Source organism: Theropithecus gelada, chromosome 12 (assembly GCF_003255815.1).
Source record: "Theropithecus gelada isolate Dixy chromosome 12, Tgel_1.0, whole genome shotgun sequence".
NCBI lineage: Eukaryota > Metazoa > Chordata > Mammalia > Primates > Cercopithecidae > Theropithecus > Theropithecus gelada.
The window spans coordinates 23,996,113-24,019,505 of record NC_037680.1 but is presented as its reverse complement, the minus strand read 5'-3'; the positions used below and the strand labels follow the sequence as shown (position 1 = coordinate 24,019,505).

Sequence of the window (23,393 nt, the reverse complement as noted above, 5' to 3'; positions counted from 1 at the left end):
TGGCACATATACACTATGGAATACTATGCAGCCATAAAAAAGGATGAGTTTGTGTCCTTTGTAGGGACATGGATGCAGCTGGAATCCATCATTCTTAGCAAACTATCACAAGAACAGAAAACCAAACACCGCATGTTCTCACTCATAGGTGGGAACTGAACAATGAGATCACTTGGACTCAGGAAGGGGAACATCACACACCGGGGCCTATCATGGGGAGGGGGGCGGGGGGAGGGATTGCATTGGGAGTTATACCTGATGTAAATGACGAGTTGATGGGTGCAGCACACCAACAAGGCACAAGTATACATATGTAACAAACCTGCACGTTATGCACATGTACCCTACAACTTACAGTATAACAATAATAAATAAATTTAAAAAAAAAAAAAAAAAAAAAGAATGAGGTGATGGTAAACCATTACAATCACTGAAAACAGCTATATTGTATTCATTCATTCACTCATTTAATTCATTTATTGAGTATGACTGAGTATATTATACCTGGCACAAACCTGGACACTTGGAAACATCAGCAAATAAAATAGACAATGGTATCTGTCTCGTGTACCTTACATTCTTTAAAGAATAACAGATAATATTATAATAAATAAGTAAATCATGTAGAACATTAGAAGGTATAAGCCCTATGGAAAAACATGTTGAACAATTAAAGGAGGGTCTGGGGTGCTGGGAAGAGTGTGAGGTGATAAGTTGCAGGGTTAATACTGTGATGAGGGTTGACCTTATTGAAAGGATCAAAGAATGGAAGGGAGTAAGGGAATCAGTCAACTGGATATCAGGAGAAGAATATTCTAGGCAGAGAAAACACTCAAGCAAATACCCTACCACAGGATAGAGATTACCTGGCATATTGGTGGGACAACAGGGAACAGTGTCGCTGAGGCAGAGTGAGTCCAGAAGGAAAGCACAAGAGAAGTTGAGATGCAGGAGGCAGATCTTGGAAGGCCTTGCAGGCCATTACAAAAATGTTGGTGTTTTCTCTAAAATGAGTAAGTAGATGAGGCTGGATTAAAATCTGTATGATCCAAAGAGTAGAAAATTTTAAGAGGCAAAATTTGACGCTATATTAATAATATTACCAGGGATTAACATCAACTGAAATATATAATGGGCCACCTCATCCTAATTTGTAACTTTATGATAGGCACCTTGAATGTACATCCATAAGTCATGTCCAATTTCCTTATAGAAAAAGAGAGGCAGAAAGTAAAAAATGCAAATGAAACGAGATTTCAAAACTTCATAAGTCCTTCTTATTCTAATACAGAATTCTAATGATGAGCCTCATGGCCTATCAAAACCTAGAGAAACAGTTTCCAAATAACAAAATCGTAGTTGTAGTTCACATATTATAAATGATACATAATATCTTTTAATTTATTAAAAATACAGAATATTATAGCAAGTATAACATATAAACTATAGACTACATATTCAAAACTATAAAGTAAATGAATATAAAACATAGTATTTCAAACTTTATATCACAGATATTGTGAATGTATGTCATTCAAAACTAAGCACGATTTTGCTTTTGACAGTTTTTAACCCTCCATCAACATTTCCTGTTAAATAGTGAAAGCAGTAAGATTTCCAGGGCATATATTCATTCCTCATTGAGGGAATTTTTTTAATATAAACATCTTTAGATTTATCTACTGAAAAGTTTAAAAATTATTTTTAAGAATCACACAATTACTATCTGTTTTTCTAGCTGAAAATAACTAGGAGAATTAGAGTTGACAAAAATGCAACCTCAATACTATTTTGACTTTTTAAAATAAAGCCATTCCCTATTAAGGAGTCTACCCATCCCGCAAATTCTTTATACGGGGGAAAAAACATGCCAACATACACACAAACACACACATCTTCCTAAAAATGTTCTTGTTACCCTGCAAAAGTCACAAAACAGCAAACCTAAATGATTAGACTAACTCACCCAGCTCACTAGTCAATTTAGAAAAAGAAGGAGGTCTTCAGAGTGAAGTAAGTGGACAGATTGAAGAACGAGGAGGGGGGTAATGTTTTCTGGAAGTAGCTCTTAGAAATCCTGTTCACAGCCTGGAACTGCATAAATTTTCTCTGCATATGTTATTGCTACCTTGGGGGCCATGATAGCATATGCATTTTGGGTTTTTCAAAAAATAGATATATGTACATGAATATGTGTGTTTAATGCATAAATATTATGATGATTTTCCTTTCATGGGACTCTGTAGTCCCTTCAGACTTTATTACAGCATATACAGTAAATAAACAGTAATCTATTGAGAATGCATATATTTTTTGAGAAAACCCCAAATTGAATTGAAGGGGGCTGAATGTTATTGCCTAATGTAGAATATTTCAAAATGTAAAATTATTAAGCCAAATAAACTCAGGAAAACAATCAGACATTTGGTGGCAACACTGAATCCAGCAGAAGAATCAACATGAGTATATAAACTGGAACACGGAGTCTTGAAAAGGCAAGAAAATCACACTTATGCATTCGTGTAACAGCTACAATTTAAAAGTTAAAAAAGCAAACTAACATATTGCTAAGATGCATTATGTAATACGATTAGAAGAAAATCTACCTCTAGTCAGGTGATTTCAATAAACCAGTATGTTCAGTGTTTTGAATACCTGAAGATTATAATTGTGAAAAGAATATTATTTGATGATATATTCAGTTCCTGATGTACTTTGTTTTTCAGAAAAGATATACGTTCAGTGTATTTAGTCTTACTGTTCTTTGTATACATGACAGAACAGCATGATAAAAGCGAATGATTGCAATATATTTTGTTTCTCAGTAAGTTTCTTCAAACACAGACTGACAAATCTAATATGAATCCCCAGAAATTCAGTTACTTCTAAGCTTCAGTACTCTGGAATACATAAAATAAATACATGATCAATGAAATGAAATATGACAAAATGTTTCATATTGATGTTTTCTTCTTTCAAAAATGCCTTTTTGGTTAATGCCCTAAGTCACTTTTTCCACACATTTTCTTTTTTGCAATGTATAGATTTCCTAGTTCTGATTTCAAGTTCAGGGAGCCTGGGGAGAAGTGGGAGAATTCTTCAAACCAGGGCCGTTCCTCAGCCTTTCACATGAGAAAATTGTTAGGAGCATTAAAGTATTCCTGACTATGCTGCATTCCTTTGTTCAGAGTGAGTTTTGGGAACACATCCTTTTCTCATTATATTTCCATAAAATATATTTGATCTATTCTATTCTTAGAATACCTCTGATGTGGTCTGTGAGTGGAGCACAGTATAAAAATATTTCTTTTTTATATGAGACAAAATGTTTCCATTTCTTAGACACATTTTTTAAAAAATCATTGTATAGCACTCTAAGAAAGTAAAACTTGTCCAATGCATTTTCGCAGGGCTCAAAACAGACCACAAAAGCCCCCTCCTCCAGTATTGTAGTTCAGAGCCTCACCCAAGGCAGGGAGTCCTCTGCAAAACAAAAGGCGATCAGGAAGAGAGAGGGCGAGCCAGGAGAACTGGGGAGGGTCCTGGACTAAGGAAGCAAGTTTATATTTAGAAGAAACCAGAGAAGTTAACCCTCTTCCTATGAGACTAAATGAGTTCTACTAAATTTTATATTCAGAACTAAAACATGGTCAAAAATTGTAATCGTCTAATGTGAACAGTTAATGTTTCCAACTGGTAGTGAATAGTTGAAATGTTTGCTTGGCTAATTCAATTTAGAAACCACTGGAAGCCAAACCAGTCTTTCTTGCATCTTTCTACCACATACCCAACCCCTGGGACACAGCACCAGGCCACACATTCACAACCCGGCCTGCTCAAGGTTGTTGATCATTCTAATAGCAAGCGATTTTTTTTGGAGAGCATGTTTTCTAGAATATTTGTCTCTGGCCTTCCCTTCTGAGAGAATGACTACCTAAATCGAATTTGCCAGGGACCAGTTGAAACTAAAAATTAATCCTGAAGGACTGCTACTCAAAAACTCATTTTAAAACTAAAAACATAGAAGAAAGCTACTATTAATTCTCTTTGACTACTCATGTGATTGCATATCTATAAATTTGATAGTAAATGTAAGCTAAGGGCAAGGATTTGGTTTTTCTTACCATAATATCCACTATGTCTAATACACAGTAGTTGCTCAATAAAATTTTGCCAAAAATATGGATAAAGGAATACATTGGGAAACTGGACCTCATTCCCTATTCCCCTATTTGCTGAAAGGGAAATAATTGGCCCTGTTAAATTGATAACTTACTGATTATCCAAGAAAATCTATCTGTCCCAAATGAGACAGTTGCCATATATTTGGGAAACAATTGCTTCTTACAACAGATACTATCATAGTTAAAGATGTGTCTAATTTTTTTTTATATGAGGCAAGTGCAATGTTTCAAAACTTCTAGAGATTTCTGTACCAGACTGAAATACAGGATACTGCTATAGCTTTAAGTTTCTATACAACTCCTACAGTGTCATAGATTTAACACTGCCAGTATTAGCTCTATTAATATTGGACCAAAATAAGCAGACACATGTACAGTCAGTTCTGCGATAATGAGATATATATATGCAAAATCATGTAATAAAACAACAGGGCTTGTGGGAAAAAATGGTGTTGGGATGCAACACTCAAAAACTTTATCAGTGACTCATTAAAAAAAGATAGACACCTAATAAAAATGATAGCATAGTTTTACATAACGATAAATAGTTAAGAATTGTATAAATGCTACAGAACGTGTCACCTTACCTTGAAAAAGACCTGAAGTGTGCTTGTGGAAGTGAGCCTCAGAAAGACAAAAGCTCTTAAGTTAATGTGCAGGGGTGGATGGAGGGCTGCCTGAAATTATAAAGCAAACTGTAATACCAGATGTGGATAGGTGTGGCTCATAACACATACCGTGAACAGGGTAGCTGGAAGATGTTTGAAGTATGTGGACGTGTGCATTTTGTGTGTTCCTAAGCAGTGCAGTTCTACTGAGTGCAGTTTTGTGTGCTCACCTTGTATTTCTCACAGACACAATTTTGTACATAAACAAGCGCAAAATTTATGTTATGCAGATTGTTCCCTGATATTCACATTGGAACAAATTCATATTTTCAATGTGAGCATTACAGCAAGACTGCCTCTATCACCTTCCAACAGAATGAAACAGAAATACATACAATATAAATCTCAGCCTGATCAATACAGAATCATCCTGCTACAGTCTGCATTATTCTTATACCCTTAAAAAAATCTGTTTTATCTAAATTTAAATTTCTTAAGAGCAACAACTATTTAGTAGCATATCTGAAAGCCCTTTCTCCAACCACATTTAATATAATAGCATTCAACACATGTTGCTTGGTGAAAATGCCAGAAAAACCATTGCAATATACCACTCTGATAATATAGTCTTTGGCTGCTAAGGTAGCAGAGAGTAAAGTGTAGAACAGTATAAAACAAAAACATTATTAGGCCATTGTGGCTTTAAATGGAGTTTGACCCTGGAGACTCAAAACTGATACGCACACATATGCATCCAATAAATTATACCACAGCCATGCATCTAATAAAAAATGGGTGATTCCCATGGTCCTACATGATATTGAAATTTGCTAAATCTTAATTTTGAGATTGTGTTGAAAATTGATTAACGTAGCTCAATATTGTGGCTTCTCTGCTTGCTATAAGTTTAATGGAATCACTGTTCAAAACTGTACCTAGCATACTGTTTCAAACCTGCTCCTCCTTCTATGTTGCTTACTTTTAGTTAATTATGTCATTCTCCACTATTATTCAAAATATAGAAAGCATTCACTTGCTCCTCACCCTGACCAGGCCAACAAAGAGATAGGTGCTATCTAATTGAGACAAAATCAATCTTACCTACCCACATAGAAAAGAAATGTCAGTTAGGGACACTATTTAGAGATCTGAAATTAAAGAAACAACAGTAACAATAGAAAATACTTTTGAAATCAATTTATACAAGCATTATTTAAATAGATTATTAAGCCTACAAGTGTAGACAAGGTTCAAATGAGATCACAGAAGGTCAGTAAAATTGCTGATGTTTTCTTGTTTTCTTACATTAAAAGAGTTTTTTTTCCAGTTATATGTGACATTCAGTCTTTGAGGATTAGAGACAAGACTGTACACATTTTTGTGCCACCAAGGACTTAGCAAATTCTCTTTGGTAGATGTCAAAGGAATGGGTTTTGCTAACAGAATTGAATAGAAACTCATAGAATAAATGAATATGTATTTCCTTATTTTTCTTTTTTTATGAAAAGAAAGGATCTGACGTCAGTACTTCAACATGGTAGAATTTCTTTCCCCAGCATCAGTTATTTTCACCTCACCACTCACCACTGTGTATTAATTACTCTTGCAATTTCTGCCATATCTGCACAGCACCTGTCTTGTAATTTAGCTAATATTTTTCTTTAACTTTTGGTTCTTGAACAAATATATTTTTAAAGTAAATGTTATGTCACTATGAAAATGGAAAACCTTATAAAAGAAGTGACTGTAGGCCAGGCGCGGTGGCTCATGCCTGTAATCCCAGCACTTTGGGAGGCCAAGGCGGGTGGATCACGAGGTCAGGAGATCAAAACCATCCTGGTTAACACGGTGAAACCCCATCTCTACTAAAAATACAAAAAATTACCCAGGTGCAGTGGTGGGCACCTGTAGTCCCAGCTACTCAGGAGGCTGAGGCATAAGAATGGCGTGAACCCGGGAGGTGGAGCTTGCAGTGAGCCAAGATAGCCCCACTGCACTCCAGCCTGGGCAAAAAAGCGAGACTCCATCTCAAAAAAAAAAAAAAAAAAAAAGAAGAAGAAGAAGAANAAGAAGAAGAAGAAGAAGTGACTGTGGCCAGGAGCAGTGGCTCATGCCTGTAATCCCAGAACTTTGGGAGGCCAAGGTGGGCAGATCACCTGAGGTCAGTTGACCAGTCGGGCCAGCACGGAGAAAACCCATCTTTACTAAAAATACAAAAATTAGCTGGGTGTGGTGGCCATGTGCCTGTAGTGTGAGCTACTCAGGAGGCTGAGGCAGGAGAATCACTTGATCCTGGGAGGTGAAGGTGTCAGCGAGCTGAGATCATGTCACTGAACTCCAGCCTGGGCGACAGAGAGCGAGTCTGTCTCAACAACAACGACGACGACAACAACAACAACAAAAAGTAACTGTAAAATTTATCTCAGTGAAAATCAAACACTTATTGAATCCTGTCTGGTGCCTAAGGAGGACTCAGAGCCTGAGTCCTGTTCTCTCATTCCTTTTTTTTTTTTTTTTTTTTAAAAAAAAGGAATGGTTAGAAGGCAGCTAAAGATCCACAGTTATAGACATGCTAGCACCAAATAAAGAATTCTTCCCTTCATTAATCGGAAAGAGTGAAAGACAACTGAAAAGACATTAACTTTCTGTCTATGTGATCCATTATCATTTAAAGTAATATTTATATCACAAAATCACCTCATATTTAATGTTGGTACACATTACAAATTTGAGAGAAAATATACTACTCTAGGCAGCAGATATTGATTCTGGAAAAGATTTTGTCAACCTCATTTGCAACCACAGTCAAGTGCTACAACTTCTCTGTGCCTTAAATAACTCTTTGACAATGGGGAATGTGGATTTTATATCAAACAGAGTGATCTGGGTTAGGCTGTGGTTACAAACAATCACCAAATCTCACTGGCTGTATTTGTGTTTGCTGACTGTATTTGTAGTTGTTTAAACCAAAAATTTTATTTCTCCTTCCCTCTAGATGTTCTATGCAGGTCAGCTGGGATCATGTTACTGCTTTGTCATCATCCTCACTCCCAGATTCAAGATAACAGAGCTACCACTGCTTGGACTATCACTGGTCACAATGACACAGGAAAACCACCCACTGTTTCTTAAAACTTTTGCCCAGTAATACACATGCTCATGTTTAATTGGCTAAAGCATGTCATATGTCCACACCTGGCTTCAAGTCAGCAGAGAAGTGCAATTCTGTCATGAGCCCAGAAGGTGGGAATACCAAAATATTTGTGAGTTACTGAAGGGGTGGCCTGCCCCTCCACACCTGTAAGCATTTCTCGTTAGGTGGAACAAGAGACTTGAGAAAAGAAATGAGACACAGAGACAAAGTATAGAGAAAGAAAAAGTGGGCCCAGGGGACCAGCGCTCAGCATACAGAGGACCCATACCGACACCACCCGTCTCTGAGTTCCCTCGGTATTTATTGATCATTATCTTTACCATCTTAGAAAAAGGGAAGTGGCAGGATAATAGGATCCTCATAGGGAAGTCAGCAGTAAGACATATGAATAAAGATCTCTGTGACATGAATAAGTTTAAGAAAAAGTGCTGTGCCTTGATATGCCTATGCAAACATCTCCACAAACCTTTTTAGTGCATAAAGAGCAGCACTGCCCCTAGCACGTCCCACCTTCCTAGCACGTCCCACCTTTAGCCCTAAGGCGGTTTTCTCCTTTCTCAGTAAACAGAACATACAATGGGTTTTACACTGAGATGTTCCATTGCCCAGGGACAGGCAGGAGACAGATGCTTTTCTCTATCTCAACTGCCAAGAGCCCTTCTTTCCTCTTATACAAGTCCTCCTCAGCACAGACCCTTCACGGGTGTCAGGCTGGGGGACGATTAGGTCTTTCCCTTCCCACGAGGCCATACTTCAGACTATCACACGGGGAGAAACCTTGGACAATACCTAGCTTTCCTAGGCAGAGGTCCCTGCGACCTTTGGCAGTGTAGTGTCCCTGGGGACTTGAGATTAAGAGAATGGTGATGACTTTTCATAAGCATACTGCCTTCAGGCACTTGTTTAACAAAGCACACCCTGCACAGTCCAAAATCCGCTAAACCTTGAGTCACTACAGCACGTCTCTTGCAAGGACAAGGTTGGGGGTAGGGTCACAGATTAACAGCATCTCAAATACAGAACAAAATGGAGTCTTTTATGTATACTTCTTTCTATATAGACACATAACAGTCTGATCTCTCTTTCTTTTCCCCACAAGTTACAGTAACTTCCATCAACTTAATGGTCTCTAAAATCCTTATAACTTATTAAATTCTATGATTATAACAAAATTGTACTTTGCATTTAATGTATGAGTTCTTTTTAATTTGTCAAGTTATTTACTTTGGAAAATTTTATTATATGAAAAAGCTATTATAGAAGTGTATCATATCTTATTCTTCAAAGATTCATTATTAAACACATTAAAAATTCTAGGAGATTAGAACTTGATATAAACTATCCAACCAGGATGGTTAAAAGTAGAACAAGAATTTCTTGGTTTTGTTTTTGAGTGTTATTTAGATGACACAAAAATATGCGACCTAAATCATTTCAATGGTAATAGAAATTGTGCAGAATAAAAGAAAATAAATGTTTAGAAACTTGCAAATGTTAGGAAAGTTTTATAATCATTAAATTGCAAAGGTCTGATGTTAGTGGAAAAACTTGGTTTGATCTCTATTAGTGTGCCCTAGTTCTAAATGCACAGGCTCACGTGGCATCCACAGACTTGCCATGCCTGGTTAGATTTTTGTCTTCTTCAGTTACCACTCAGTTACTAACAGAATCAGGCTCAGCACCTCCTCTCTTGCATGGCTTGGCCATCACATGTAAAAGTGATCTGGCTTATTTAAACAGAATATTTTCTTACTGTTCCCTTTGTTATTACATATTGTAGCAAAGAACTATGAGCATTTTACCACTGTCTACATATCAAAATAGGTCATAGAACCTCCACAGGAGCATCAAATCAGAAGATCAACAACATCACCATAGCTTGTACCAAACGTTTTGAAGTGTGACCATTCTGTCTTTTAGTCTACTGCCAATATATTTTGTCTTCCATTAGTCTCTCATGTTCTTTCAGTAGTGATCTCTCTCCAACTTGACTAAAAACTTCTTTGGTGCAAAGCCAAGCCATATACTTCTTTTGAGTCAACCATAATACCTAATACAATGGTGAGCATACAGTAAGTCTCCTGAAACTTTTGTTGTTGTGGTTGACACATATTTAGAACAGAAGGAGGATAGAGGGCTTTTATTTATTCATTTAAAATGACAGTTTTGAATAGCCACCATATAGCCTGGACTGTATGTAAAAAACAACAGCAAACTACAAAACCTAGAGCAGTGGTCCTCAATGAGGGTCAATTTCACCTTCCAGGGGACATTCAGCAAAGTCTAAATGCAGTTTTGTTTGTCATAGTTGGTGGGGGCGGGGGGGTGAGGTGCTGCTGGTATCTACTGGGTAGAGGCAAAGAATGATGCTAAACATCTTAAAACACACAGGACAGCCTCCACCACAAAGAATTATCCCGTCTCAAACATCGCTCATGCCTGGATTGAGAGACCCTGCCCTACACAGTAGTGGGTGAGTCAGAGAGTGAAGAGTAATTTTAATACAAATTTCTTAATAGTGGTTTTTTCTTTCCTACTGTTTTGAAAGGCAACAGTTTCATTATTTGTATCTAACTAAGCAACGTGACTTTAGACATAGACATATGACACATATGACAAAAACTACATAAGGGAGTTGTTGAAAGACTTGTTGTTGAGCATACTTTTGTGGATGAAGGTATAAACAGTTGTTTCCATTATTTTCTTAGAGTAGAATTAACAACTTCCTCATTAAAAAAATAAAGAATATAATAGTAGTTGAGGTTAAGTTTAGAAAAGCTATATTTATACCACCATGGTATTTCTGAAACCCCAATAACTACCATGGCTACTTCACAGCTTGAGATCAGTTAAGACTGGCTAGACCAAAATTCTCTTTGCTCAAGGGTCTTGAGTAGAAAAATAATATCCAATAACTTTGTACATAATAAATTTATAATATACTTCAAATAAATAAAAAATATCCAGTTCATGTATAAGAATTTTTAACCAGATAAAGATGAATCATAATAAAGCAGAATTATTGAAAGTTTACATCCTAGCCTTCTTGCCAGTATTCCAAGGTCTAGTTTGAAAATGCTGTGCTCAGTAGTTTAATACAAGCTAGCATTTGCTTGATGGTAAAATCTCCTTTATTAGACAGCTTGTGTTTGGCAAACCTCCCAAGAACAACCTAATTGTAGGTAACCCATGGAGAAAGTGTTAAAAGTCAACACTCCTCTTACAAAAAGTACTGCAAAACTTTAGTAAAACATTAATTCTTTATGCCCATCAGAGATTCAAAGAATAGTAATAAGTTTCAAGGATATCTATTGCATCCTCTTTGCCACGTGGGAGTTGATAAGTCTAAAAAATCTATTTATCTTTGTGTATTGGTCTCTCTCTCTATCTCTCTATCTCTCTCTCCCCCCCCCCCCTCCCTCCCTCCCTCCCTTGTGTCTTGAAGAATATAGGTGGAGGTCACATCCTTCTTTCTGTATCTCATTTTCTGCCTTACTGAGTAGAATTAGCAAAGTTCTCATCTTTGTCTTTATATTTGTTAATCTCTTTGGGTTTTACTCTGAGTATTTTCTTGTTGTTCTTTAGCTGTCTCTTTCACTCAACTGGCCATTCTCAATAACTAAACAGGTATTTTTCTGGCCTTAGTAATTGAATTATTTTACATTTCATGTTAAATATTCATGCATTCATTCAATTAATTACTTAAAATATAAATATTGGATACTTACTGCATTCCTGGATCATGTTAGGTACCAGGAGAAGATAGACAGGTAAACTGCCAATGATAATAGAGTGTGATAAATGCTTTGATCACAGAAGAGTTATGTGAGAATAAAGAGAAGAGACATGTAAGTTCGTCCTAAAAGAGTTGGTTCTTGAGGAAAAACTCCTGGAGGTTTTGATGTCTAGGCTTGAATGTGAAGAACGAGGAGCTATCAACTTACTGGCTATGGAAGAATGATTATTCAAAGTGGTAGAAATAGCATCCGAAAAGCAACATAATCAGATATGTGTTTTCAAAATATCACTCTTTTTCATAAAGTGCTTCAATGAGGGAAGGATTAGAAGCAAGGAGATCAACCACAAGACAATGGCAGTTATACCTTCAAGAGGTGATGTTGGCCACAGTAGAGGAGAAACAGAAGAAATTGAAAGAGATGAACAGAATTATTGTTAGTTGGAATGAGGCCAGGAGAACTGAGGTTGCTGCCAAGGTATCCACCTTGGACATGTTGTTACCATTCCTTGAGCTGGGAAGCACAGAAGGAGGAGCAGGCTGAGGAATCAGAGCTGGAGAAAGAATAGGATGAGCTCCGCTCTACCCTTGCTTTACCTGTGTTGCCTGGTGGGCATCCACAGGGAGGGACCCAGAGGGAAGTTGGCTATATGGGTCTGAAACACAAGAGAGAAGCAATTACAGTAGATTAATTTCAGAGATAATATTTTCCTCAATGGAATGAATACATTATACACATATGAAGCTAATTCTTTCAAATATGAACCTAGGAGTAGAGTCTCTAGTTCAGTCTTTGATATGTATCATCAAAGATTTTGCATGTCTTTTCCCTTTATCACTGTATACTAGCATTCCTTATTACTGCCTTTGCCAGAAGGTCGAATATTATTATTAATGTAATATTAAAATAATATTACTACTCTTTTGCATTTACATAGCTCATCACAGTTCACTTAAAACTCTTTCTCATACAGCTCTGGACAAAGTCTTCAGTCTGTGAGCTGGCTTTAGAGAACCAGCCTAGGGCCAGGAAACCAGGATCGAACCGCAGACCAGAAGTTCTAATGAGGTTGCTGCAAGTATTTATTCTGGGGTCACAGCCAGTGTTCAGAACCAGAAGTCACAGAGTTAACCAAGCCAAGGCCCAAGATCTAAGCCAAGAGTTGGAGCCAAGGCCATGGGCAAAGCCAAGAATCAGTCACAGGATTAGCACATCAGAACAAGCCCCAGAACTGCTGCTGAACCCAAGGTCCTCCCCCAGGCCCTGCGTCCTTTGGAGGCATTCTCTGCCCACGGACTTTCACTCCCAGAGGAACGCAATCTACAAGGTAGGAATGGGAAACCTGAGGATTTCCTCTGCCTTTATGAGAACTTTGCTTTGGAAAACACAACAAGAATCCCACCGAAAGTATATTAACTACCAAGTGATGGCTTAAAAAATAAAATAAAATAAAACTGTATGTATTATTTATGAATTTATTGAAATTCCTACATGTACAGAAATAATTATGTTACATTCAATTAAAATCAATGAGAAAATCTAATAATTTCAAATTCAATTAGATTTCTCTCAAAGAATCTTAAAAATAAAAAATCCTGAATTCTATCTTGAATACTTTCCTATAATATCTTACGATGTCTTCCTTCATTTACCCTCTTCTGAGAAACTTCAGTAATAACGTGTAGATTTCTTTTTTCTTTTTATCTTTGATGTAGCCAAAAGAGCCTAAGAACAACCTAGGTAAGAAAGGAAACCTTTACTAAAGCTATATTCTGAGAAATAAATGTAGCAAAAGTAGATTTATCTCTTTAAATATAATTTTAAATAGAGCATACATCATTAACATGGCTCAACAATTTTAAAAGTATATTTCAAAAGCAAACAGTGAAACTTTTGTTCCTAGGTCAGTCCCTCCTCAGTTTAGTACCACACCCACCACCCATGAATATAATTATTGTCGTGAATTTCCTGCCATTCCTTCAGAATTTTATAATGAGCATATAAGCACATACAGAAGTATGTTCTCGTTTCTCCTCTTTCTAAGTAAAATGTAGCACACTGCTCTGAACCTCGTATTTTCCCATCTATGTGCAAAGATTTCTCCTGTCTTAGAGTTGCATAGTATTCCGTTGCATAGGCATACTTAACTTATTTAACCAGTAATTTAACATAGACACTTAGGTTGTTTTGACTCTTTTGCTGTCACACTGTGGCAATCAATAACCTGGTAATATTCCATTTTGCACATATGCAGTATATATGTAAGAAAAACTGCCAGAAGTTAAATTGATGAAGTAGAATGTATTGCATTTGTAATCTTAACGGATATATCTAAATGCCTTTCATAGTGTCATACTAATTTCTACTTCCCCACAGCCTAAGAATTTTATTGAACTTCTTGACTTTTCCCAATCTTTAAGTAAAAAACGATGGTATTATGATATAGTTTAATTAACGTTTCTCTTATTAAGGGTATTACTGTGCCTCTTTTCATGTATTTAAGAGACAAAGGTATGTTATATTTCTATAACTTTTGTCTATATTTTTAAAAATTATTGGTCTTTTTAAATTATTGATTTCTAGAAGATTTTTATTACATTAGAACTTTTTGTACAGTATGAGTTACGAGGAATTTTCCCAGATTTTGGTTTATCTTTTGAGTTTTATATAGTTTTTGGCCATACACAATTTTTCTTAGCTTTTTATGAGTTAAATTTATTAATATGGTTTTAGTTTTTAAAAGATCAATAAAATAAAAGCACATGAACACCTCAATATGATGAAAAAATATCTCTCTCATTCCCAGATCTAGCATCATACTTATCTGGAATACACTGGATGTAAGAAAAAAAGAAGAATGTCCAACATCAACACTATGGTTAACATTATATAAAAGGTACTAACCTAGAAAAATACAAGAGAATGAAAATGAGAGTTAAAAATATACCGAGGTACAACCAAAACAAAAAAAAAAATGCAAGACCCATATGAAGAAACATTGTAAATGCTACTGTAGGACAAAAATGAAGACTTGAATTAATGGGAAAACCTACTGTGGACTAGAAGACCCAACATTGTAAAGAAGCCAATTTGTTTGAAATTATCTCATACATTTTATATACAACCCTCCCAAAAATTACAGTGTGTTTTTTTGTTGTTTTTGTTTGTTTTATTTTGCTTTTTCTTGTTTTAAGAACTAGATAAGATAATTGAAAAATTTGTATGGAAAAAAAATCATACATACAATAATATCCAAGAAAACCCTGATATAGAAGAGCAATAGAGGTAGATTAGCTCTAACATATTAAAATTTATTCTAAATTCTTAATAATTAATAGTATGTTAATATCACATTAATACCAATAGACTAATAAAATATTATAACAAATCCCAAAGTATGTCTAATATAAACAGAAATTTTGTTTACAATAAAGATGTCATCTCAAATCAGTGGGGAAAGGTAAATTATTTTATAAACATCTTGGGACACCTGAATAACCATCTAAAACAAAATATTAGATCCATACTTTAGGTACAGCAAGTACCAGATAATTCAAAATGGATCAATAGTCCTAAAAAAAGTACGAAGAGAGGGAGAAAGGAAGGGATTAAAGCACTAAAAACGCATTCTAGGTGAGTTCTTTCATAACCTGAAAATGACAAAAACTTCCAACTAGGAAGCAAATAAACATTTTGGTGTTTTTTAAGTGTTTTGTACAATTCTAAAACTTCAAGACTTTTTTTTCTTGAATAAAATACCAGCCTAGGCCAAACCTTAAGCAGACAGTTTTGAGAAATAATCAACTTTCTTTCTAGTAGATAGATATGCAGAAAAAAATCAGAAGACTATAAACACAGAGAATAAATGAGATTTTAAAGGGTCTCTGACTAAAATACTAAAGTAAAAATTCTGAGAGACTTTTCGAGTTAAATATGTTAATCCCTTGTATATTTTAAAAAGAACATGGATTACCATGATTTACAGTCAGAAGACACAGGTTCAAGTTTCTATTCTCTCACTTACCAACAACATGACCCTAGAAAAATTACTTAATTTTTCTGAAATTTAATTTTTTAATCAACAAATGGGATTAATGGAAAGATCTCTATCAATATCCCCAGGTTATTGTTTTGATAAAATAATCTAACATATCTGCAAATACTTTATAATCTGTAAAAACTATACAAATATAGTTACATATATGGTATATGTTTCAGCACAAAAAGTATATATCTATTTTAACATGAGAAATTCGGTTTAATCAAGTTTCTGAAGATATTATATAGCATCCTAGCAGTTTTGGGATTTATAGAGCGGAAGTTAAAACAAGTTTATTACTGTCTATGACACTCACTTTATTGATGTGAATCTTATTTAAAATGGAACTGAATAAATGAATAAAAATAATTACTCTAGATGACAAATTGTCATCTACCGGAAGTCAGTGGGTAGAGGCAGCAGCAGGTACTACGAGAAATCGAGGCAGAGGCACATCCTTAAAGCCCATCACTGAAGCCAGTTCCTGTGGCAAAGCACACAACAGACATGTGGTATGGGGGCCAGAGCTGCAAAAGCAGCACCGAGAGCAGCCATCTGTCTTCCCATTCAGAACCACCACCTCTGTATCCAAGCCCCTCCATCAAGAACTTCCAAAGGGTCATACTCATAATAAACTGGAAAATGATGGCTTCTGGTATTTAGTAACTCAGAGGACAGGACTTTCCAATACTATGTGTAATACACTCTGACAAGAAATAGGCATTTCAAATAAGGCTACTAGGAGGAGGGGAGTAGCTTTAGTTTTGCTTTGTACTCTTAACCTTTGTGGGCAGGCAGAAGTCTTATTCAACAATACCCAGGTAGTCTTATTCAACAATACCTAGATGGACTATTTATATCTAGATAAGAAAATGACTTAAAATAATCAGGCCCACCTGTAATGGGCCTGTAATGAGAAAGGTACACAGTTAACTATACATACTTACATACTTACATACTTACATACTTTAAAGAACACAGAGTGGGTTCTGATCCCATTGTCTATTCACAAAAAATAAAAAACCAATGCCTCTTCCCCTGCCTCTCCAAAAAAGAAAGAAGAAAAAAATATTTTGTGATTAGCAAAACATTTTTGATCAGACTAGTATGAATCCTTTCACTATGTTGCTTAGTTTTCACACCACAGTTTGCTCCTTTCCTTAAGGTAGCATTGTTAATTTAAAAAATAAATAAAAATCCTTCTCCTATCTTCATTCATTTGCCCAATGAATGACTTTTATCAATTGCATTATTCCAGTAGTCATCAGCAAAATTCTACATAGGACTAAACTGCCCTGAATATGATCTGCAGATTGCTCATACCTGTGGTGACACCTAGAATGAATAAAGTGTACCTTTAATTGGAGGGTTCTGCATCTTGGTCCCACCTACTGTCAGTAGTATGCTGGAGTTGGCTTGATCCATTTGCCAGAGCTAATTACATGCATTTCTTCCCAAACCTGAAACCAGCAACGTCATGGTGGTAGCTTGAAATCATCCATGACAGGAGTATTTACACCACAGAAACTGGCAAAAGCTAAAAATCAGCCCCCTCCCCCACAAGAGAGCCATATGTTAGTCATTTTCCAACATACTTGACACTGTTCTCTGTCCAGTTGTGATAAACGGTTCTTTAAACACATTTTGGCAGGAAGATTTGCATTCACTCACAATAAATACTGAAAATGAGTGCCCCCTCCTACCAAAATATAGAAAGCATGCTCCATCAGGTATAACACCATACCTTCCCAAAATAAGCCTTGAATTGTTAACTATGTAATCATTTAATGGCACTATTGGGAACCCATTCTTGAAAAGTATTCACATTTCTTGCTGACACAAATTAAGTCCAACCTTTTTTGTAGTGAATTATTTGGTTGGTTGGTTTCTAAACTTCCCTCAATGCACTAAGATCACCAGGATGTAATGGTAGTTTGCTGAGGCTGAAGTCAAATGGCTGAGTGAGTCGAGCCAGATATCAGGAAGTTTCATAGTGTGACCGTTTTCCATGTTTTATTGTTTGCAGCAAACCAAAAGTTGAAATAGTAAGTTGCACAAAGTTGAAAGTGTGGAGGGTGGGAGGTGGAGAAGCTGGACTGCTGCTGTTCACTGATCAAGGAATTAGAAGCTGCCGTTCTGGAGCAACAGCGTAGGTGGAATGCTGGTGCCAAGTGGGTTCTTTTTTTCTGTACTCCACTTCCTTTCCTTGCCTGTGGCTTTCAACAAATATGGTGGTGGGACGGTCAAAATCAACATCATGATCCTTCTCAAATTCCAATTTGAAATATTCTTTCAATAGATGTGTCCTACAATGTTTGCTACAGGCTGAGTTCTATAGCCTCCAAATCATATACTGAAGCCTTAACACCCCTATACCTGAGAATGTGACCATTTGGAGATAAGACCTTTATAGAAATAGTTGCATTACAATGAGATTATTAAGGTGGGCCCTAATCTAATATGACTAGTGTTCTTACAAGAATAGGAAATGAGAATATAGACAACATAAAGAGGCACCATGTGAAAACACTGAAAGAAAACAGCTATTTACAGGTTAAAGAGACAGGTCTCAGAAGAAGCAATCCTTCAGACAGCTTGATTTTGGACTTTTAGTCTCTAGAACTGTGAGAAAATAATTTGTTGTTGAAGTCACCACTCTGCAGTGTTTTGTTATGAAAGTCCTAACCCCTAGTTACTTAGCCCTAGTGTTAACTAAAACAGGATGCTTTTATGTTAGAGACTGAAATGCATCTCCCTGAAATTCTTAGGCTGAAGACCTAACCCCCAATGTGGAGACACAGCCTTTGCGGAGGTAATTAAGGTGAAATGAAATCATATAGCATGGGGCCCAAATCATCGGATAGCACTGGTGTCCTTATAAGAAGAGGGATAGTCACCAGAGTGACTCTCCCCTCTCTCTCATCTCTCTCTCTCCATACTCACTGAGGAAACTCCTTGTGAAACTACAGTCAGAAGGCGGCCTTCTACAAGTCTGGAAGAGTCAAGAAGAGACGACTTACCAGAACCAAACTCTGACAGCATCATGATCTTGGACTTCTAGCCTCCAGAACTGTGAGAAAACAAATTTCTATTGTTTAAGCCACTGGTCTGTGGTATTCTATTATGGCAGCCTGATCAGATTAATCCACTCTTCCTTTGTATGTTTTGCTGCTGAGTAGGCATCAGAGCATTATTAAATGAATGGACTTAACCTGTGAGGCTCAATCCAAAATGGAATCTGAGAAAAAAATAATGTCTTAATTTAATTAATTTCCCCTTCCCTGTTCATCAATCTTCTTTTGACTTAATTTAATATCTTTTCTTGCTTTCATTTTAACCAGAGTTTACACTGGTGGATGTAGGTTCATAGGAGAATCCAACACTGCTGAAAAGGTTTTCTGAGCATCCAGCATGGTTGGCTTTCACTGCCAGGCATTCAATTTTTTTTTTTTTTTTTTTTTTTTTTGAAATGGAGTCTTGCTCTGTCACCCAGGCTAGAGTATAGTGGTACAATCTCAGCTTACTGCAACCTCCACCTCTCGGGTTCAAGTAATTCTCCTGCCTCAGCCTCCCAAGTACCTGGGATTACAGGTGCCCGCCATCACGCCCGGCTAATTTTTGTATTTTTAGTAGTGACGGGGTTTCACCATCTTGGCCAGGCTGGTCTTGATCTCCTGACCTCGTGATCCACCCACCTTAGCCTCCAAAAGTACTGGGATTACAGGCGTGAGCCACTGCACCCGGCCTAGACATTCTTAACACATCAGTGTAAATCTCTGACTGCCATGCCATGGTAGCAACTGACAAGGTTGCATAAGAATGCTGTTTGCTATACAATTTCATAATTTTCACCCCTGAAACCATTTTTTTTCCTGCACAATTGGTGTAGTTTGCATGTCATCAAAATCCAAGTTGAATCTTAGTTAGAATTAAATTCATATAATTCAAATGATGAAAACTGAGCCTTCACTAAAGTGTCAAGCTTATGTGAGCAATCAACAAATACAAATCAAAAGCAAAATAATATGTACTCTAATTTATACTATCATCCATGAGATCAACACAGGAGATTTGTACATATGAATTATTTGTTTTCACACAGCTCTACTTTGTGTCTCTTTAAATTTGTGACTTTTTAATCCTAATATCTTCTACGTTGAAGGTATTAATTTATCTTACTGTGACGAGGCTAGAATTTTTATTGCATGTAAAATTTCTTATTCATCTTGGGATCTCCCATCTTCTAGTAGAGTGGCTTGTACATAGTAGGTAAATGGAATTGAGTCAGAGAATGGAAGAAGAGCTCAATCCCCTTGATTTCATAGTAAAACAGTGGAGGGACTGAGATCAGTTTTCAAGGCTGCTGAATTCCAGACCCCTGTCATAGTTATTAATTGTGCATGTATTATTTATCTTCATCATTCTAGCATGCAAAATGAAGTTTTTATTGATCAAGTAATAACCTCTGTGGCTAGGTAAGATTATCTCAGAACTTCCAGATCAGTTATTCTGATGGGATGGTCTCAGCCATTCCCTACCAGACCTCCTAAATGTAACACAGTTTATTGGGTGTGAGAGACTTTCAAATGAGCTCATAATCAATGAGCAGTAAACATCTCACGGCAGTCAGAAGTGGCATGGACCCTTAGAACATGAATCAAATCCCTCTTAACTCTAGTGCTGTGCTTTATTCTCAGTGTTTGTCTTTATCTTTCAGCTGCCTGGCAGTTTGGCTACATTTGTGCAAAGAAAAGGTATGCACAGTTGATTTAGAAAAAGGGTTTCTCTATAACTGAAATTTGCATATATGAGAATGTTTGCTTTTAAAGTCTTTGAAATATTAACATTTTGTTCATGGTGATATACAGTTTAGCAATTTGGAATACATGACTGTTTGAAGAATGTCTTTAGAAGTTTCATGAGGGTGCCATGCATTTTGTAAACACAAATTTCCCAAGATTTGCAAGAAGGTCATGGGTTAGATCTATGACCCCAATGTCATGATAATTTTGGCAACTTTTCCATGCCCATTCCTTGGATCTCTCCCTCCCCTCATTTATAACCACATCAATGTTGGCTCATCAACTGTGCACAGTCCTGCCTCTTTCCTGTGAGAATAAACATTTCGTCAAATGAAAACAGTTTCAAAACTAGGGTTTCCTTGGCCAAAGTTAAAATAAAAGCTTTCCCCTTATGTAATTAAGGCAGAGACAACTGTAGACATGTTCTAAATCCTTAAAATGCTCAATCCATCCACAGTCCCCATGTGTCCCACTGGAGCCAAAGTCATCTTAATTATGTATTCTAGGTAGAAGGCAAAAGACCAAATCCCGCCTCATCCGGACTTCAAAGCATTTCAAATCTCATCCACATCTCCTTGGTTTTTCTTTCACTTAATATTAAGTGTTCTATCATTATCCCTAAACTTTCTATTGATGTACCACTTTTTATTTAAAGAAATAAAAATAGGCTGAATAAATCAATGATTGAGACCATTTCTCATCAATGTCCAGTTCCCTCCTTGAGAATGAAGCACTTCATGTTAGTGACATAATTTATTGATGCATTGCCTTAGTCAAAGAATATTTCAAGGGAACCTGAAGGGCCTAGGTAATAGGGCAATCAGACAGTGTACCCAAAGCCCCATGCCAACAATTTTTTATCTATGTCATCCAATTGAAAAGCACCCCATGCAGTCTGTAAAAATTAGATATTAAAAAGGAGTTATCCATAGTCTGAAAGATGTATATGCATGGTGAAGAAGGGCACATATTTGTGAGGGCACATATTTGTGTGGATAAAGAGGAGGAGGAAGTAGGGAGTGATTGACAAGTGGATGCATATAATTATTGATGCATATACTTGTAGACACCAGAGATGTGTACAGTAGAGGAACACAATCAATGCTCAACCATCTGGAATCAGGCAGTGGACACAGAAATAAATACCTTAGTCTCACTCTGTGGTCTTTGATATACTCTACTGGTAAATTCAACCAGAAGCTGTGAAGCCAAGGAGTTTGCTGACACCATTCACACTGGTCACTTCCCAAGGCACATAACAGAATTTTAAAAGATGGAGGCTAGACCTCCCAAGACTACTAAACCAGGAAGAAGTTGAATCCCTGAATAGACCAACAACAGGCTCTTAAATTGAGGCAATAATTAATAGCCTACCAACCAAAAAATGTCCAGGACCAGATGGATTCACAGCTGAATTCTACCAGAGGTACAGAGAGAAGCTGGTACCATTCCTTCTGAAACTATTCCAATCAATAGAAAAAGAGGGAATCCTCCCTAACTCATTTTATGAGGCCAGAATCATCCTAATACCAAAGCCTGGCAGAGACACAACAAAAAAAGAGAATTTCAGACCAATATCCCTGATGAACATTGATGCAAAATCCTCAATAAAATACTGGGAAACCAAATCCAACAGCACATCAAAAAGCTTATCCACCATGATCAAGTGGGCTTCATCCCTGGGATGCAAGGCTGATTCAACATATGCAAATCAATAAACGTAATACAGCATATAAACAGAACCAAAGACAAAAACCACATGATTACCTCAATAGATGCAGAAAAGGCCTTCGACAAAATTCGAACAGCTCTTCATGCTAAAAACTCTCAAACAATTAGGTATTGATGGGACGTATCTCAAAAGAATAAGAGCTATTTATTACAAACTCACAGCCAGTATCATACTGAGTGGACAAAACCTGGAATCATTCCCTTTGAAAACTGGCACAAGACAGGGATGCCCTCTCTCAACACTCCTATTCAACATAGTGTTGGAAGTTCTGGCCAGGGCAATCAGGCAGGAGAAAGGAATAAAGGTATTCGATTAGGAAAAGAGGAAGCCAAATTGTCCCTGTTTGCAGATGACATGATTGTATATTTAGAAAACCCCATCATCCCAGCCCAAAATCTCCTTAAGCTGATAAGCAACTTCAGCAAAGTCTCGGGATTTTGTCAAATCCTATAAAGTCACAAGCATTCCTATACATCAATAACAAACAGATAGTCAAATAATGAGTGAACTCCCATTCACAACTGCTTCAAAGAGAATAAAATACCTAGGAATCCAACTTACAAGGGATGTGAAGGACCTCTTCAAGGAGAACTACAATCCACTGCTCAACAAAATAAAAGAGGACACAAACAAATGGAAGAATAGTCCATGCTCATGGATAGGAAGAATCAATATCGTGAAAATGGTCATATTGCCCAAGGTAATTTATAGATTCAATGCCATCCCCAGCAAGCTACCAATGACTTTCTTCACAGAATTGGAAAAAAAACTACTTTAAAGTTCATATGGAACCAACAAAGAGCCCACATTGCCAAGACAATCCTAAGTCAAAAGAACAAAGCTGGCGGCATCATGCTACCTGACTTCAAACTATACTACAAGGCTACAGTAAACAAAACAGCATGGTACTGGTACCAAAATAGACATATAGACCAATGGAACAGAACAGAGGTCTCAGAAATAATACCACACATGTACAACCATCTGATCTTTGACAAACCTAACAAAAATAAGAAATGGGGAAAGGATTCCCTCTTTAATAAATAGTGCTGAGAAAACTGGCTAGCCATATGTAGAAAGCTGAAACTGGATCCCTTCCTTATACCTTATACAAAAATTAATTCAAGATGGATTAAA

At 36.6% G+C, this 23,393-nt stretch overlaps 1 long non-coding RNA gene across 1 annotated transcript in view; it reads right to left on the bottom strand.

Annotated features, from left to right (window-relative positions):
- Positions 1–23,393, bottom strand: part of LOC112636325 — a 416,183-nt gene that overhangs the window by 183,434 nt on the left and 209,356 nt on the right. The window contains exon 3 of the long non-coding RNA XR_003122169.1: positions 867–1,004. This is a non-coding gene — a long non-coding RNA (uncharacterized LOC112636325). The remainder of the gene's footprint in view (positions 1–866; positions 1,005–23,393) is intronic.